We start from the raw sequence: 16,145 nt of genomic DNA on the forward strand, positions 1-16,145 counted from the left end.
CGATTCGGCCCTCAGGGCAAAAGCTTCTCTGCACTATTAAACTCTTTATCATTTTAAGTGCCTGAATTACATCAGTCTCCAACCGAACAGCTTTGTGTAACCTGTAGTGATAATTTAACTTCTTCACACACACAAAACTAATAATGCTGGACAGATTCAAGATATCATTAACTTAAAGTAACATGAACAGGTTACACAAGTAGCACAAGAGAGTTACATTTATTGCGACACTGCCAAGAACTGCTTCCAAAATAATTGTGATAATCACATAAAATACTACTTGTTCAGACATAAAGTGAGATTTCTCATGGGCTAACAGACATTGTAAATTGTCCCCTCCCCTCAAATACTGTCCGTTCACTTTCAAAATCTACTGTTGACTCTTCAGTTCTTGTGAACTAACACTCCATCTCAACATCCCTTCTGTCTCCAAAATTCTTGAATGTGCTGTCACCTCCCAAATCTTTCCAGCAACTCCCAGGTTGCTACTTTTGCCATCAGTTATCTTCCCCTGCCACAATAATGAAACATCTCCAACGAAAATTATAATTAACATCCTCTGTTACTACAACCATCATGATTCTACTGCCACCTCAAATTCTTTTCGGTGTTTGATATGGCTAACTATACCTCCTCCGGTATTTTATTCCCCATTATCCTGTTGTTGAGGTCCTCTTCCATATATTTGTCACCAATGGACTTAATTATTCCAACACACTTCTGGCTGGTTACACATTCCCCCCATTGTCCTTGAACTTGCTTGGGCATTGATGTGGGTGTGCAGTCATATGTGGGCCAGACCAGGTATGGGTGGCAGATTTCCTTCCCTAAAAAAGGATATTAATGACCCAAATGGGTTTTTGTGACAATAACAATGGTTTAGGGATGGACAATAAGTGCTGAATCAGCCAGCATGAATGAATAAAAAAGATACAGATAAACAACAGTTTCCCAAGTAAACAAAGTCCCTTGGTGTCTGCATCTTCTGCAACGTACGAGTTAAGCAAAGTCTACTGCTAAATACATCTGTTGTCTACCACATCCTCCTGACATCTTAGAAGGTGTAAACTATCACACAACTAGACCACTATAAATAAGGTAACACTACAATAATTAACAGGCAAGTAGAAAATTCAACTGTATACTAAATATATTAATCAAAGATACATTGCTAAGTGTACTAGAGTATTTCATTTTCCTTGATTGTCCACATGGAAATTCACTTTGGGCACAGTGCTTGCTCATTAAAATGTACATATAAAGAACAAACAACAAAGAAAATTACAGCGAAGGAACAGGCTCTTCGGCCTTCCAAGCCTGCACTGACCATGCTGCCCAGCTGAACTAAAACCCCCTACCCTTCCGGGACCACACCCCTCTATTCCCATCCTGTTCATGTATTTGTCCAGACGCCCCTTAAACTCATTATCGTATCTGCTTCTGCTACCTCTCCCGGCAGTGAGTTCCAGGCACCCACCACCATCTGTAAAAAAACCTGCCTCGTACATCTCTTTTAAACCTTGCCCCTCGCACCTTAAACTAATTGACTCTTCCACCCTGGGAAAAAGCTTCTGACTATCCACTCTGTCCATGCCTCTCATAATCTTGTAGACTTCTATCAGGTCGCCCCTCAGCCTCCGTCGTTCCAGTGAGAATAAAGCAGGTTTCTCCAACCTCTCCTCATATCTAATGCCCTCCATGCCAGGCAACATCCTGGTAAATCTTTTCTGTACCCTCTCCAAAGCCTCCACATCCTTCTGGTAGTGTGGCAACCAGAATTGAACACTATACTCCAAGTGCGGCCTAACTAAGGTTCTATAAAGCTGCAACATGACTTGCCAGTTTTTAAATTCAATGCCCCGGCCAATGAAGGCAAGCATGCCATATGCCTTCTTGATTACCTTCTCCACCTGCGTTGCCACTTTCAGTGACCTGTGTACCTGTACACCCAGATCCCTTTACCTATCAATACTCTTTTACCGTATATTTCCTATTAGGACATTCCAAAATGCATTATCTCATATTTGTCCTGATTAAACTCCATCTGCCATCTCTCCACCCAAGCCTCCATGCGACCTATATCCCGTTATTATCCTCTGATGGTCCTCATCACTATCCGCAAATCCACCAACCTTTGTGTCATCCGCAAACTTACTAATCAAACCAGTTAATTTTCCTCCAAATCATTTATATATATTACGAACAGCAAAGGTCCCAGCACTGATCCCTGAGGAACGCCACTTGTCACAGCCCTCCATTCAGAAACACACCCTTCTACTGCTACCCTCTGTCTTCTATGACCGAGCCAGTTTTGTATCCACCTTGCCAGCTCACCTCTGATCCCATGCGACTTCACCTTCTGCACCAGTCTGCCATGAGGGACCTTGTCAAAGGCCTTGCTGAAGTCCATGTAGACAACATCCACTGCCCTACCCTTATCAATCATCTTCGTCACTTCCTTGAAAAACTTGATCAAGTTAGTGAGACATGACCTCCCCTTCACAAAACCATGTTGTCTCTCGCTAACTCATCCCCTTATTTCCAAGTGGGAGTAAATCCTGTCCTGAAGAATTCTCTCCAATAATTTCCCTACCACTGACATAAGGCTCACTGGCCTGTAATTACCTGGATTATTCTTGCTACCCTTCTTAAACAAAGGAACAACATTGGCTATTCTCCAATCCTCTGGGACCTCCCTTGTAGTCATGATGTGGAGATGCCGGCGTTGGACTGGGGTAAACACAGTAAGAAGTTTAACAACACCAGGTTAAAGTCCAACAGGTTTATTTGGTAGCAAAAGCCACACAAAAGTGTGGCTTTTGCTACCAAATAAACCTGTTGGACTTTAACCTGGTGTTGTTAAACTTCTTACTGTGTTTACCTCCCTTGTAGCCAGTGAGGATACAAAGATTTCTCCCAAGGCCCCAGCAATTTCCTCCCTTGCCTCAGTATTTTGGGGTATATCCCATCAGGCCCTGGGGACTATTTCTCAAGAACCCCAATACCTCCTCCTTTTTGATCTCAACGTAACTCAAACTATCTATACACCCATTCCCAAATTCATCATCCACCAAGTCCTTCTCTTTGGTAAATACTGACAAAGTACTCATTTAATCCTTGCCCTTTTCCTCTGGCTCCTTGCATGGATTCCCTCCCCTGTCCTCGAGTGGGCCAACCCTCTCCCTCTTTATATATGTATAAAAGGCCGTGGGATTTTCCTTAATCCTGCTGGCCTATGATTTTTCGTGACCCCTTTTAGCCCTCCTTACTCCTTGCATAAGTTTCTTTCTACTTTCTTTGCATTCCACACTTGCTTTGTGTGTTCCCAGATTCCTACACTTGACAAAGTAAGAGACAAAGTTTGTCTCTTTGACTAGGCTCACAATATCTCTCATTATCCAAGGTTCCCAAAACTTGTCATACTTATCCTTCACCCTTACAGGAATGTGCTGGTCCTGAATCCCATTCAACTTACACTTGAAAGCCTCCCACATGCCAGATGTTGATTTGCCCTCGAACATCTGCTCCTAATCTACATTCCTCAGTTCCTGCCTAATATTGGTGTAATTAGCCTTCCCTCAGTTTAGTATCTTAACTTGAGGACTACACTTTTCTTTATCCATCAGTACCTTAAAGCTTACTGAATTGTGGTCACCGTTCCCGAACTGCTCCCCTACTAAAACGTCGACCACCTGGCCGGGCTCATTCCCCAATACCAGGTCCAGTATGGCCCCCTTCCCTAGTTGGATTATCTACCTACTGTTTCAAGAAGCCCTCCTGGATGCTCCTTACAAACTCTGCGGCATCCACGCCTCTAGCACTAAGTGAGTCCCAGTCAATATAGGGGAAGTTAAAATCTCCCACCACAACAACCCTGTTACTTGTACACCTTGCCAAAATCTCCCTACATATCTGTTCCTCTATCTCCCGCTGGCTGTTGGGTGGCCTATAGTAAACCCCCAACATTGTGACTACACCCTTCCTATTCCTGAGCTCTACCCATATTGCCTCTCTGTATGAGCCCTCCGAGGTATCCTCCCGCAGTACAGCTGTGATATTCTCCTTAACCCGTAGTGCAACTCCCCCACCCCTTTTACGTCCCCCTCTTTCCCACCCGAAACATCTGTATCCTGGAATGTTAAGCTGCCAATCCTGTCCTTCCCTTAACCAAGTCTCTGTAATTGCAACATCCAAGTTCATCTGCCTTACCTGTTACACCTTTTGCATTGAATCAAATGCACTTCAGTCCACCAGACCCTCTGATTAGCAACTACACCTTGCCTGCTCTGAGTCTTACAGGCCCTACACTCTGGTTCCTCTTCAGTTAATTCACCTTTGCTTTGGTTCCCACCCCGCTGCCAAACTAGTTTAAATCCTCCTGTTTGACACTAGCAAACCTCCCGGCCAGAGTATTTATGCCTTTCCAGTTTAGATGCAACCCGTCTTTCTTGTACAGGTCCCACCTGCCCCTGAAGCGACCCCAATGGTCCAGATATCCGAAATCCTCCCTCCTACACCACCTGTTAAGCTGCACTATCTTCCTATTCCTAGCCTCACTGGCACGTGGCACAGGGAGTAATCCTGAGATTACAACCCTAGAGGTCCTGCTTTTTAACTTTCTACCTAACTCTCTAAACTGCTACTGCAGGACCTCATCACTCTTTCTGCCAATGTCATCAGTACAGTAAGAAGTCTCACAACACCAGGTTAAAGTCCAACAGGTTTATTTGGCAGCACTAGCTTTCGGAGCCCCAAGCCCCTTCTTCAGGTGAGTGAGGACTTGTGTTCACAAACAGGGCATATAAAGACACAAACTCAATTTACAAGATAATGGGTGGAATGCGAGTCTTTACAGGCAATCAAGTCTTAAAGGTACAGACAATGTGAGTGGAGAGAGGGTTAAGCACAGGTTAAAGAGATGTGTATCGTCTCCAGCCAGGACAGTTAGTGAGACTTTGCAAGCCCAGGCAAGTCGTGGGGGTTACAGGACGTGTGACATGAACGCAAGATCCCGGTTGAGGCCGTCCTCGTGTGTGGGGAACTTGGCTATCAGTCTCTGCCCAGCGATTCTGCATTGTCATGTGTCATGAAGACCGCCTTGGAGAACGCTTACCCGAAGATCAGAGGCTGAATGCCCATGACTGGTGATTGTTGAACGGTGTTCATTCATTCGTTGTCGTAGCGTCTGCATGGTCTCACCAATGTACCATGCCTCGGGACATCCTTTCCTGCAGCATATCAGGTAGACAACGTTGGCCGAGGTGCAAGAGTATGTACCGTGTACCTGGTGGATGGTGTTCTCACGTGAGATGATGGCATCCGTGTCGATGATCTGGCATGTCTTGCAGAGGTTGCTGTGGCAGGGTTGTGTGATGTCGTGGTCACTGTTCTCCTGAAGGCTGGGTAGTTTGCTACGGACAATGGTCTGTTCGAGGTTGTGCGGTTGTTTGAAGGCAAGTAGTGGGGGTGTGGGGATGGCCTTGGCAAGATGTTCGTCTTCATCAATGACATGTTGAAGGCTCCGGAGAAGATGTCGTAGTTTCTCTGCTCCGGGGAAGTACTGGATGACGAAGGGTACTCTGTCCGCTGTGTCCCGTGTTTGTCTTCTGAGGTCGGTCGGTGCAGTTTTGCGCTGTGGCACGTCAGAACTGTCGATCGATGAGTCGAATGCCATATCCTGTTCTTGAGGGCATCTTTCAGCGTCTGTAGCAATCCTCCTCATCTGAGCAGATCCTGTGTATACGGAGGGCTTGTCTGTAGGGGATGGCTTATTTAACATGTTTAGGGTGGAAGCTGGAGAAGTGGAGCATTATGAGATTATCCGTGGGTTTGTGGTAAAGTGAAGTGCTGAGGTGACCGTCCTTGATGGAGATGCATGTGTCCAAGAATGCAACCGATTCCGGAGAGTAGTCCATGGTGAGTCTGATGGCGGGATGGAACTTGTTGATGTCATCATATAGTTGTTTCAGTGATTGTTCACCACGAGTCCAAAGGAAGAACATGTCATCGATGTATCTAGTGTATAGCATCGGTTGAAGGTCCTGTGCGGTGAAGAGGTCTTGTTCGAACCTGTGCATAAAGATGTTGGCATATTGAGGTGCAAATTTGGTCCCCATGGCTGTTCCATGTGTCTGGATGAAGAACTGGTTGTTGAAGGTGAAGATGTTACGGTCCAGGATGAAGCGGATGAGTTGTCGAATTGAATCTGGAGATTGGCAGTTGTCGGCGTCGAGTACTGAGGCAGTTGCAGCAATGCTGTCGTCGTGGGGGATGCTGGTGTAGTGCCGAGACATCCATTGTGACGAGGAATGCTCCTGGTTCAACTGCTCCATGTGTGTTGAGTTTCTGTTGGAAGTCCGTAGTGTCACGACAGAAGCTGGGGGTTCTTTGTACAATGGGTTTCAGGATGCCCTCGACGTAGCCGGAGAGGTTCTCACACAGGGTCCCATTGCCTGATACGATGGGACAGCCGGGTGTGTTGGCCTTGTGTATCTTCGGGAGGCAGTAGAGATCTCCAATGCGGGGAGTACGTGGGATGAGAGCAAGGAGGGTGCTCTGAAGATCCGGATCAAAGGTCTTGATCAGTCTGTTGAGTTGATGGGCGTGTTCTTTGGTCAGATCTGCGGGTAACTGTCTGTAGTGTTCCTGGTTGTTCAGTTGTCGGTACATTTCTTTGCAGTAATCCGTTCTGTTCAGTATGACGGTGGCCCCTCCTTTGCTGGTTTGATGACAATGTTGCGGTTGGTCTCAAGAGCACGGATGGCGTTGCATTGTGCTTGGGTGATGTTTGGGGCTGTCTTGTGAGTGCGGCTAATGAATCTGGCATTGACGCACCTCCTGATGGCTTGGGCATACATGCCGAGTCGAGGGCAGCGGCCTTCCGGAGGAGTCCAATTTGACTCTTTCCTCTTCGGTTGCTGCACTGCGGATCTCTCCGTTGGCTGTTCCGGTTCATTGGCTCTCATATTGTGTTCGCTGTTGGTCTCTTGCGGTTTGTGGAAGAACTCCCGCAGCCTCATTCGCCTGATGAATTCCTCTGTGTCTGCTGCGAGACCGATGGGGTCCATTTTAGTGGTGCAGAAATTGAGCCCTCGGCTGAGAACTTCGATTTCGTCTGGTTGAAACGTGTAGTCCGACAAGTTGACAATGGGCTTCCCTGCAGTGGTACTGTTTTCGACTGTGGTAGCGGGGAAGGCTTGGTTGCTGCTGGTGATGATGCCAAGTTTCTCAAGTTTCCTGTTCTTGGTGTGCATGTAGATGGTGTAGTTCCGTTGTCTCGTCTGCTTGGCAATATTTCGCAGCTGGTCTGCGTCCTGAGTGCAAGTTGAGAATATGGATTCTATCTTGGTTTCCAGGTTGCGGCGTTTGCTGTAGAGCTGGTGTATGAGGTGGTTGAGGAGTGTGAGAGGTGTGATGGCAAAGTCTCTCAGCGTAGTCTGTTATAGGTTGACCACTGGCATAGTACATTGGTGAGACCATGCAGACGCTACGACAACGGAATGAATGAACACCGTTCAACAATCACCAGGCAGGAGTGTTCCCTTCCAATCGGGGAACACTTCAGCAGTCATGGGCATTCAGCCTCTGATCTTCAGGTAAGCGTTCTCCAAGGCGGCCTTCATGACATACGACAGCGCAGAATCGCTGAGCAGGGACTGATAGCCAAGTTCCACACACACGAGGACAGCCTCAACCGGGATCTTGGGTTCATGTCACACTATCTGTAACCCCCACGACTTGCCTGGGCTTGCAAAATCTCACTAACTGTCCTGGCTGGAGACAATACACATCTCTTTAACCTGTGCTTAACCCTCTCTCCACTCACATTGTCTGTACCTTTAAGACTTGATTGCCTGTAAAGACTCGCATTCCACCCATTATCTTGTAAATTGAGTTTGTGTCTTTATATGCCCTGTTTGTGAACACAAGTCCTCACTCACCTGAAGAAGGGGCTTGGGGCTCCGAAAGCTAGTGCTGCCAAATAAACCTGTTGGACTTTAACCCGGTGTTGTGAGGCTTCTTACTGTGCTTACCCCAGTCCAACGCCGGCATCTCCACATTATGTCATTAGTACCAATGTGTACCATGATTTCTGGCTGTTCACCCTCTCCCTTCAGAGTGCTTTCTGCCCGTTCAGAGATATCCTGGACCCTAGCACCAGGGCGGCAACATACCATCCTAGAGTCTCTTTCACGTCCACAGAAGTGCCGATCTGCATCCCTCACTATAGAGTCCATAACTATTGCTCTCGTGTTCCTTGTCCCTCCCTGCTTAACAACAGAGCCAGCCATGGTGCCATTGCTCTGGCTGCGATAGGCCATCTCCCATATAAATGAATGATAACAATAAAATAAAGAAAATTACCCATCAGAGGTCTAAATTTAATTAAAATATGTATTAAAAATTATTCCAATGTATTAAAATAAATCAGTGAGTCCCACCCAGAGTACATATTCTCATTGACACAAACTCCAGTTAAATGTTTCTATGGAGAAGGGAAACACACAAGTTCAGTAACCAATTTGTCCTGCACCGGAGGAATCCTTACCCTGAACACAAGCAGCAGTAATATTGAAAGGGAGTGATTCTCATTATTCATGACACACACTACTTTGTATGGTACAAATTTCATCAAATGCCCTACCTGCCTGGTTAAATAATCTCTATCTCCTTAAAGAATCTGCTTTCAATATTCTCCTGATAACTTCTAAGACTGATATACAGAAAACTTCTTTATTCAAATCCCCATTTCTATCTCTTCATCCCATGTAGGTGCCACATGGCTAGAAAACATGGAAAAGAAAATTCCTGGGCCTGAACTCTGCGTCCAATGGGGGCACACAATTGACAGGATCAAGAAATGTGTTTCTGGCCGGAAAATGGTCTGTTTCCATGCTGCATATCTCTATGACTCTAAAACACGATTTCATGTCGACCACCCAATTAACAGGAGGCAACTGTGAAATGCATGCTGAGTGTCTCAGGGAGTTGCAGGTCTCTAGAAATTAAATGCGATCAAAAAACACAGCAAACTGTATCTAGCCAGCACTTTTCTGAAATTGAATGTGACAGTGGATGAGGAAAAGAAGCAGCCAATTCAAACACTGGATAAAAGCAAATTACTGCATGCTGGAATCTGAAACCAAAAGAGAGAATGCTGGAAAATCTCAGCGGGTCTGACAGCATCTGTAAAGAGAGAAAGAGCTGACGTTTCGAGTCCAGATGACCCTTTGTCAAAGCTTTGGCAAAGGGTCATCTGGACTCGAAACGTCAGCTCTTTTCTCTCCTTACAGATGCTGCCAGACCTGCTAAGATTTTCCAGCATTTTCACTTTTGGTTGCAGCCAATTCAAACACCTGACAACTCAGGAAACCTCAGTGCTAGATACCTATAAAAATTTTATTTCAGCCCTGACATTTCACCCCACTCTATCAAGATTGTAGCTAAAACATGAAGGCTGCCTGACCATTGTTCCACCCACCAACCTTCTCACTTTTAATTGACTCCCTAATGGGCTTAATTGGCCACTTAATTGTCAGTAGGCACACTTCCTATTCACGAGCGTGCCCGTTGACTAATATATTGCTCGAGTGCATGATGACTTCGGGACACATGCCAGACATCATATTGCACAATTTCACCTGCTTCCGGGTCAGGCATGTGCCCACCTGAGCAACATATAATTCTGCCCAGGATTATAAGAATATTGACATTAGAGTACTTTCCTTACCAACATCTCAGCTGTTGCAAGGAAGATTCATATTTCAGAACCAACAAAGCTGTTCTGGTACAGCTACGATAGTGGTATCTACCCGCCAATGTGGATAATTACCCAGAGATGTACTGCCATTAGTAGAACAAATGGAATCCAGTTAATTACCACCGCATCAGTATATTCTCAAATTGATGGAAGGTGTCATCAGTAGCGCTATCAAGTGGCAATTAATTCACAAATGCTTTGTTTAGGGTCCCCTAGGACCATTCAGTTTCAGACCTTAGTCCAAAAGTGGAGGATATATGATCAAACATTTCATCAAATCATTGGGAATCAGGTGGAAAACTCTCCACCAGCTAGAATCATATTGAGCACAAAGGAAGGGAGCTATGGTTGTTGGAGATCACTCCTCTCAGCCCCAGGACATCACTGCAGGATTCCCTCGGGGAATGTGTTAGGACCATCAATAGCTACCTCCCTTTACTATAAAATCAGAAGTGGAAATGGTCGCTGATGACTGCACAGTATTGGACTCAATTGCTCAAGATACTTTAGTTTGTGCCTGCAGCAAGATTGGACAGCATACAGGCCTGGGCTAAGTGGCAAGTAATATTCACATCACACAGTCGCTAAGCAATGATCATCGCCAACAAAAGACAATCTCCCTTGACATTCAACAGCATTACCACTGTGGAGACCTTCACCATTATCCTTGAACTACCATCTACCACTGAAACTAAACTGGCCACATAAATTCCATGGCTACATGGGCTGAGAATTCTGCGGTGAGCAACTGAATACCTAACATCCTGAAGCTTGTGCATCATTTACACTGCATAGATCAGGAATGTTATGGAACACTTCCCTTTTCCCTGCATGAGTAACCCGGGGTAAGCAGCCTGCTTTATCACCCTATTCACCACTTTAAAGATTCACTTCCAACCATTAGAGCAGAATAACAGGATGTGTACCACAAGATTCACTTTAGGCTCCTTCAACAGTAGCTTCCAAATCCTGGCTCTTGTTTAAGCCATGTATCACTTCTAAAATGGTCATCCATGCTTTCAAATACCTTCCATGGTTTCACCCCTCCCTATCTCTGTAATCTCCTCCAGTCCCACTGAAATATCTGTGCTCCTCTAATACTGACCTTTGAGTGTAAGTTTGTTTTTGATAACAGTTTGAACAGTGAGATTTAAGATCTTTGAATGGGTTTCATGAATGGAAGTTTTTTTTCCAGTATTGAGTGTATAAATGAGTGCTGTATTAAATTGTTAGATAGTTTTTCATCTGCATATGGTTCCTGTGGTCTGCCTATGGTGGATACTGGATGAATGGATAGAGGTGGCAAGGAGTAGGAGACGGCATTAAAGTGCCTTGGGGAGTTGGTGATGGATGAACAGGTGAGAAGGGTGAGGGCAAGTTGGCTTAACAAGTCCCAGGAAACTGAGATGTGCCTTCTAACCACCTTGCCTTGGTATTTGTCTATCCCTGTGGCTACCCATGATCTGCTTCTGACTCGAGCTACCTCCCTTGGTAGTGAAAACCTAGCCACAAATCTTTGGTAATCTGCCCTAGTATCCTCTGTAGCTGGGTATCAAATTCTGCTTTGCAACATTCATATGAGGTGCCTTGTGTCCTTTTATTATGTTAAAGATGCTATATAAATATAAGTTTTTGTTGTAACAACTCTTCAAATTTCTCAGCTCCAGTGTGAAAGGCCCAAATTTCCAAGTCTTTCTTCAAAATTACAATTTTGCAGGTACACAACATCCTACCATTGTACCTTTTCTACTGATTTTCTCTCTTTCCTGGAATGGGGTGTCCCAAGAAGCATACAATATCGCGAACTGTGGTCAAAGATTTCTACAATTCAACACTGATTCATTGCTTTTGTATTCTATTCCTCTTAATACAATATAAAATTGTCATTTATCTCTTGTACAGTGTTATCTACTCTCTCTGCTGCCTTTAAAGATTTGTTCCTCTGCATAACTATTTAAAAACCTTGCCAGTTTAGGTACATTTTATTTCTATATTCTTACTTCAAGATGCATCTGTCACTTATCTGTCCATACTGCTATCTGTGATGATCCTCATAACAACTTATCATACATAAGCAAGTTTCAATATTGCCTGGATATTTCCAAATCCAGAGAATTTATAGAATGTAGGAAAACAAGAGCAACTCTAAAATAAAGCCCTTCGGAATCCAATATTCTTCCAGTTAGAGAAACTTTTCTTTTATCCATTTCATTCGTTTATGAACTCTGTCCTCATTCTCTTTCCTTATTAATATGCACTTTAAATTTTGGCCTTTTATTTAATACTGTATCAAATACTTTGTGTAAATCTAAATAAACTACATTCACCGTATTTCCTTTGTGTATCCTCTGACCTCTAGAAATTCTGAAGAACAGTCATGTATGACTTGCCTTTTAAAGATCTACACTGACTGACCCAGATTAAGATTTCTTCAACAATAACCAATTTTGTCTCATATTATAGATTCTGCGATCAAGTCCTCTGACGTGACTCTCCTTTCCATAGAGGTTTGATTTTAGTCAAATCCTCTTATTTAGTTCTTCAGAACGTTCGGCTACAAATGTAAAAGTGCTAACCATGGACTACAACATCTGCAGCCTAAAGTTAACTCAGTCACTTCAGAGTGACAGAAAATACATTTCCATCTGTCAAGCATCATGTATTATCACTTTCAAACATGCTCCAATCTTCAAAGCATCATTACCTCAATTGATTTCTGAACAACGATCTTTGTCCTTTTACCACAGCCTTCCATTTTCAAAAAAAAGGGTGGATACAGCTTCTATTTTCACTGTACTAGCTTTTAAAAAGATCCCAATTTCAGTAACACTCACCTCTCTATACTTCCTGTAAGCAACTACAACTGTCTTACAACATCCAGAAGCTCCCATTACATTTTAAGTCCCTAATAAATGACAAAATAAAACAAGATATTCAGCTACAGTCACTCACGCAACAAAATCTTTACCATGTGCAGCCTCAAATGCAGAGATTATTATTTCTGGTTTTAAAAAATGATTCTGTAACATTTCCTTAGGTCACAGACATTGCAACAATATCAACCTTAAAATCAACAAAATGAGTATTTGTAGATATAGATGAGAAAATAACTTTCAATGTCAGAAAGCACACGAAGATTATCTCTTCCTTGTGATTTTTTAATATGTTTCGTACATCAGGTCACTCTTGGAAAGTACTTGGATGTGCATTTTAGCCAACAGCTAGCATGTCAGCAAATTTTAACAAGGGACCAGGTGCACCTCTGAAGTTTGGAGAACTGAGCATTTACCAATTTATTCTCCTGAATAATTTTGATGTGCCATTGTAATAACACAGGTTAAAAAGACCACTTTCTGCAAAGATTTATAACTTAAGACGGGTGGGACTGTCCAGCCGTCCCTGCTAACAGCAACCCCCCCTATCAGTGGTGCAGGGTGCGAATAATGGGAAAATCTATAGACACCAGCAGGTCTGAAAGATCACCACTAGCGAATAGCGGGCCACCTCTGCAAAACATGTGGGGGGCACGGAAAATCCCTCCTAATGTTTCACCTTTCTCCACTGATGCTGCCTGACCTGCTGAGCATTTTAAAAACATTTTCTGTGTTTTTGTTTCAGATTTCCAGAACCTGCAGTATTTTATTTCTCTGCAAGACATCAGATAGCTGTACCCTAAACTTTGTAAGCAAAGGACAACATTTAAAGCAAAGCTTAGACATGCATTGAAAAGGTTTAACAATTGTGTTCAAATATACTGCGTGATGCGGCGGCACAGTGGCTAGCACTGTTGCCTCACAGCGCCAGGGATCTGGATTCAATTCCCAGCTTGGGTCACTGTCTGTGCGGAGTCTACATGTTCTCCCCACATCTGCGGAGGTTTCTTCCAGATGCTCTGGTTTCCTCCCAGGCTGAAAAATGTGCTAGTTAGGTGCATTGGCCATGCTGAATTCTCCCTCAGTGTACCCGAACAGGCGTCGGAGTGTGACAACTAGGGGATTTTCACAGTGACTTAATTGCAGTGTTAATGTAAGCTTACTAGTGACACTAACAAATACACAAACTTAGTTGCTTCCTAAAAAGGGATATTTGGCCACCTTCCTCAAATGATACAGTGATCCTGTGGAACAAAGTTGGGCAAGACAGAATCAAAGGTCACTGTGCTGCCCGTTTGCAGTGAAATGCCTGATATGAAGATCAAGGTTCAAACATGACAAACAGCACTCGAGAAGTTAGTAAAGGGCAACCGGCACCTACTGATTCATAAACCAGTTAGTGAAAAAATTCTGAAAGAGAAACAACAGTATCACTTTGCAAACAAAAAGCAAAATACTGTAGATTCTGGGAATATAGGGGAAAAAAACCCAAAAATGCTGCAAACACTTAGCATGTCGAACAGACTTGTAGAGACAGGATGAATTATTGTGTCAAGTCAATGACCTCGCATAATACCAATGAAATTTCAGTTTTTGTTTATGCCTGGGGAAGGTAAAGGGAAAGACGAGTTATTAACTGAGAAATTCTGGAAGCAATTTTTTGTAATGTACAGTAGATACCATAGTTACTTATTATTTTGGCCAATAATTATGGAATTATTTTGGTTGATACCTTATTCAAAAAAAACTTCACCGCATTCCAACAACTTTCGGAATAAACATCATGCATCACATTCTAGGTGCCTTGTATTATCATGCTGTGTATCCAGTTATATGGTATTAAAATTGTGCAAGGCGCATACTTCCTGTCCAAAAGATTTACTTCCTTTTCTGTCAACATTCCTACATCAACAGTTCCCATTTAATTTTGCTTTGTTACCAGTCAGAATGTAGTTGCAGTCTTTGCTAACTTGGTAGCTCTGTAAAATGAGTGTGAAGTCCCTCTCCCAACTTCACTGACTTCTTGCACATATAAAACATACTCAAGAACTGACTGCAAGCATCATCACAGCCAAATTACAGCAGCATTCATGACATTAAAACTATAGCCTTCCCAGCTTGTAGGAGTCATGTGCCAGTTACTTCCTTGTAATCAAGCCCCACATACAAAAAAGACTGCACGTAGTAGGGCAACAATTGATTCTTGGGCTGTCAATTTTAAAACTGCACTACAACTTTGCAAATTAAATGAGTCGGCTAAAAATCTATCAGAGGTTGAATTTTTGTCACTTCCATTAATTGTAATCACTGAACCAGATGTGCCATACAAACATGTGAAATAGATTTAGTATATCCATCCAAGTTTCTTTCTATAGAAGAGCACATTAAAGGATCAATGTTGACAACTTGAAACTCGTTTCCATAACCAGTAACTTACGTGAAGATTCATTTTATCAAAATAAAATACAGCTCGTGTACACCAGGTTATCAAAACAAGCTCCAACTTCCTTGATACTTAAAATTTAACATACAATTCAAATCCACCAGTGATATACCAGGGTTACATTTTCATTAAAAAAAAATTAATATCAGATATTAGCTGGGGCAACTTAGCCTATATTTTAGTCCCTTATTTACCAAAGAGGTGGTCTTGAGGGTGCAGTAGGTAACATCCCTACTTTTGAGCCAAAGGTTTCAGGTTTGAGGCCCACCTCAGGACTTGATAGCCAAGGAAAGTGTGTTCATAACACAGATAAAAGGAGTTGACTATCAACTTACAAATCCTTGCAATAGGTGCCATTGTCAGGTGGTAGAAGCAGGAAAGATTCCTGGCCAGCCATGTGTTGGAAAGGAAGTTGGTGCCTCTACCATCATCACTATGTATAGCTCCAGACTAAACATGTATGTAAAGATGCACTCCTGAGTAACCTGTAACATACCACCACTTACCAAAGGTATTTTCCAAGTTCTAACTTATTCTTGTAAATGAATGAGTGAATGAAGAGTTGCATGTCACTCTTCATTCACCTGACAAACCCTGAGGGAGGACATGACGGCCAGTCACTTATTGAGACCACGGTAGTATCTTGCTAAAGTTGAACTTTTTTCCCCTCTGGAAAAAGTACTGTCTTAACCCCGATTTAGCTTTACCCTCTATCCTCACTGATTCCAGGGGTTGTTTCAAAGTCCACATGCATAGCAGTGCATGAGCCCTCCTTTAATGTTACATTCATTCCACAGGTGGCAGTGTCAGGGCTACTGGTAAATTTTCCCTTATTTCAACTCTGTTACAGTGCAATGCCCAGGTTCTGTTTTACACAGAACAGAGAGGAACATTAAAAGGAAAATTCAAGTGTAATCAAAAGATAATTTTAAACAATGGGGATTAAAAATAAATTCTATTTTTTGATTTTTTAAAGTCACATACATGAAAAAGTTTCAACTTTTGGAAGAAATAAGAGTTCCACAACAAATTCTGGACAGTTGATAGGTCTAGTCTTATACCAACTCCG

The 16,145-nt window shown here is 43.2% G+C and overlaps 1 protein-coding gene across 9 annotated transcripts in view; it reads right to left on the reverse strand.

Annotated features, from left to right (window-relative positions):
• LOC144492865 (phosphatidylinositol-binding clathrin assembly protein) overlaps window positions 1-16,145 on the reverse strand; it is a 148,644-nt gene that overhangs the window by 131,571 nt on the left and 928 nt on the right. The gene's annotated exons all lie outside the window — the stretch shown is intronic.

Source organism: Mustelus asterias, chromosome 4 (assembly GCF_964213995.1).
Source record: "Mustelus asterias chromosome 4, sMusAst1.hap1.1, whole genome shotgun sequence".
NCBI lineage: Eukaryota > Metazoa > Chordata > Chondrichthyes > Carcharhiniformes > Triakidae > Mustelus > Mustelus asterias.